Source organism: Psammomys obesus, unplaced genomic scaffold, assembly GCF_907164565.1.
Source record: "Psammomys obesus unplaced genomic scaffold, mPsaObe1.curated_primary_1811, whole genome shotgun sequence".
Lineage (NCBI taxonomy): Eukaryota > Metazoa > Chordata > Mammalia > Rodentia > Muridae > Psammomys > Psammomys obesus.
The window spans coordinates 977812-981785 of NW_026596117.1; positions in this window are offsets into that span (position 1 = coordinate 977812).

The window sequence follows — 3974 nt, forward strand, 5'->3', positions numbered from 1 at the left end:
TCTTTCTTTCTTTCTTTCTTTCTTTCTTTCTTTCTTTCTTTCTTTCTGCACACCTGCACGTCAGAAAAGGGCACCAGAATTCACTACAGATATTGTGAGCCACCATGTGGGTGCTGGAAATTTAACTCAGGACCTGGAAAAGCAACCAGTGCTCTTAACCTCTGAGCCATCTCCCCAGCCCTATACCTCCACCTCTTAATACCATCACTTTGGGTGATTTCAGAACATGAATTTTGAAGGAACACAGCTATTAGGGCTTTAACAGACACTTAAGTGTACTCTTAGTTTGGATGCTGGATGCTTTAACAGTAGAGCTGAGTAAAGCTTGAGTTTTTTGTACCAAGTATACTTATTATAAAAATTTAATATGAAGGACTATTTAGGTGAAGAAGAATATGCTATATTCTTTGACTGCGAAGCCCAAAGAGAACTGAAGGATTTTCAAGTCTCTTGGCATCTTTGCAGCCTTTTAAATTTCACATAATTAAACAATATCAGAGAAGGCTCCTACTTTCTAAGCCCATTATCAAGTTGCATTCTTTTCATCACAATAAGGAATGATTACTCAATAATCTTTCAAGTGTTGTCTTCAAGACTTAGGATCTTATAAAGATGGCGTTTTCTGTTTTGATTTGGTAATACTCTGAGTTAAAATGCAGTTATTCCTTTTGGAGCCCAAAATTGCTGCAACCATAGTAGGTTTTAATTATTAAAAGCGGGCTAAACTCACTATACTTTTATATCTATCAGTTCTTTCTAACATATTGTTATTTGTCTCATTTTATTTGTTTATTTGTCTTGCTAGTCTCTTTCACTTATGGGAGTTGAAGCAAAAGTAAGCCTATCCTCAGCAAAAAATCTGCTCTCAGCTTTTTTTTCTTGAATAAAGATATTCTTGTGGTAAAGCTCTTCTCAGTTTTGATTGAATTTCTGTTGTAACCACAGCATAGTGCTTCTTTGGTATGTTCAAAGGAAATATTAAATTGTAATTGCATCTTTTGTGGGAAAATCATATTCAGTTTGGGGACCAATCATGAATTAGCCAAGTTATAGGCTTAGAATAGAGTGCGAAGAGGAAATAAGCAGAGGGAGAGGATAGAGAGGTCCAGCTAGCCATTTATGAAACTTGACATGAGCTTTCAAATAACAGCTAAGGCTTGTCACCTGGATCCCATTGGTCCTACAAAAGGTAGCACCAGTCTCACGCTCCTAGATTTGTGTTTTACCCTCTGGCCCCAAGTCCAGTTTCTACATACTTTCCTACATTTTTTACTTCCAGTTTATTTACACAAGTTGTGTTGGTTATTATTATTATATGATTATTATTATTTCACGAGTCCTATTTTTAGGTTTCGAAGGTTATTCAAATGTGCGATGTCGAGGTTTTCATCAGTGCTCTCTCTCAGCAGCAGCCTGCTGCACAGTGAACAGCCAGTGGATTAACATTTAGAATAGCCTGGCTGACATGCTGGCCCAGCTGTTTGCTATACAAATGTAATCAAATCTATTAATGCCTTCCTTCATAGATCACGTTTATTTTTATTTTTTCTTTATGGAAAACAGTTTGGCAGCAACTATACAAAGGAACAATGGAGTTGGTGTCTGGTGGGTATAGATGAGGGCGTTTTCCCTTCAATTGCCTCACAAATCATAGGCAGCATTTTTTGTTTGTTTGTTTGTTTAGTAATAAACTCTTGAGCTGAAACTTGGGCGGAATGTAATTTTCTTCGGGGCAAGATAAGAATGTGCAGGGAAATTAGTTGTTTGGGAAGGAAGATGTATAAAAGGAAAGTTTTTTTTCCAGTACAGTTTCTATCTGGAATCTCAGGAGATGCCAGGCTCTAATAATTGCCACTGTGGGTGACTGTCTTTCTTATCTAAGATAACTCTAAATCAGATTTTAAAAAATATCCAAATTATGAGAAAAGTTTTCTTATTTTCATTTTTCTATGTGGAGTTCTATTTTGTACTTCATAAGATTGTTTTACGTGCAAGTTTTGCAGAAATTTATGTATAAATAAGCTAGAAAAACTGTAAGTATTCAGACAGAAAGGAAACCACGTATCAGAATTTAGAGATAATTCTCCATGTTGGCTTTCTATGCCATAGCAATATATAGCCACTAGAGGACAGTGAAAGGTAAGCGAAGGAGACGTTTTACCGCACACCAAGGTGATTTCTCGGATTCAACACTGGCGTTTTGAAAGGTTTTATTTCAAAGATGGTAAAGAGTGGTGTTCAAGGTTTTATGGAAGAGGGCAGCTACATAAAGAATGTCACCTTCGAAAAAGCGAAACTGTGGGGAAAAAAAAGAAAACACGTTTGAAGAGGTTTCATAGTCGCCAAGTTTTCTGTTGCTCCTATAATCTGAGTGTTTCACTGGTCTTTTGGCCAGTGGTTCACTTGCTCCATTCCCCCAGAGGCTTCCTGTGGTTCTAGATTTTGGCACATTTTTCTTTACTTTTCAAACACAGTTGGCACACTGTTCCATCACTTCTTCATGTCTGTCATGCTTACCAATATCATAACATGTTAATCATGCTATCATGTTTATGTCTTTCTGGTTTATTAGCTTGCAAGTTTTTAACATATTCCTTTTACATCCTGATCATGGCCCCCTCCAACCTCTCCTCCTGGTCCCACTCTCTCTCCCTGTTTCCCGTCGTATCCCCTCTATTCTAGTCCCCATAGAAGGGGACTCCCCCCATACCCTCCTACCTCAGAATATCAAGTCACATCAAGACTTAGGACACCCTCTCCCTCTATGGCCTGGTAAGATAGCACTGCCTGGGGAAAGTGATCGAAAAGCAGGCAACCAAGTTGGCTCTGTAGTACATGATAACCATACTACAACTCACAGACCCAAAGACAATAAGTAACAAGGAGGATCCAAGGGAGGATGCTTAATTCCCACTAAGAAACGGAAAGAGAATAGACAGCAGAAGTAGTTGAAGAGAGGAAACAGGGTAAATGAGGGAACATGTAGAGAAAAGAAGGTGGTTATCAAATCAGCAGAGAGAGGGGGCTGAAGACAGAGGGCTTGCAGAAAGAAGAGAAACTTTGGGCAGGCACTGCTCTGTGACATGCTAAGAGAACGGGTATGCTCCTGGGAGGATATGAAGGTGACTCTAGCTAAGACTCCTAGTAACAGGTCATGGAGACTGAAGAGGCCACCTCTAACTAGATATGACTCCTAGTGGAGGGCGGGGAACACCAACCCACTCACAAAAACTCTGACCCAAAATTTACACTGCCTACAAGATGTGCAGGGACACAAATAAAGCAGAGATTGAGGGATTATCCAACCAATGACTGACCCAACCTGAGACTCACCTCATGGGAGAGAGCCAACCCCCTACACTATTAAGGACATCTGCTATGCTTGCAGATGGGAGCCTTACATAGGTGTCCTCTGAATGGCTCTACCCAGCAGGTGATGGAAACATGCAGAGACCCACAACCCAACATTGGATGGAGTGTAGGGAGTCTTGTGGAAGAGTTGGGGGAAGGACAGAAGGACCCAGAGGGGACAGGAGCTCTACAAGAAGACCATCAAAGGCAACTCAGAAAGATTTTTCAAGACAGTAATATTTTTCTCAGACATTTAAAAGTTTAAATATACACTAATAATAAGAAAAGTTAACAAACAGCCTACTACAGTCACAGCTACTTAGGGAGTTGGACGGGAGTGGTAGATTGCATCACCTCTAGATTTTTGAGACAGGCTTATGTAGTAACATTTGCCTAAAAAAAGCATATGTATACATATATATATGTATGTGCACAACATGATTTCTTTTTGTATACATGACAAAATTCCCCCAGTACTTGGATACTGCTCAACTAGGCCATTGTAGGGAGCTAAAATTTGTTTGTGGAGCATATATATGGGGTCAATGTGTGGAATGTGTGGTTTGTTTTTCTTCTTATTTATTTATTTATTTATTTATTTATTTATTTATTTATTTATTTAT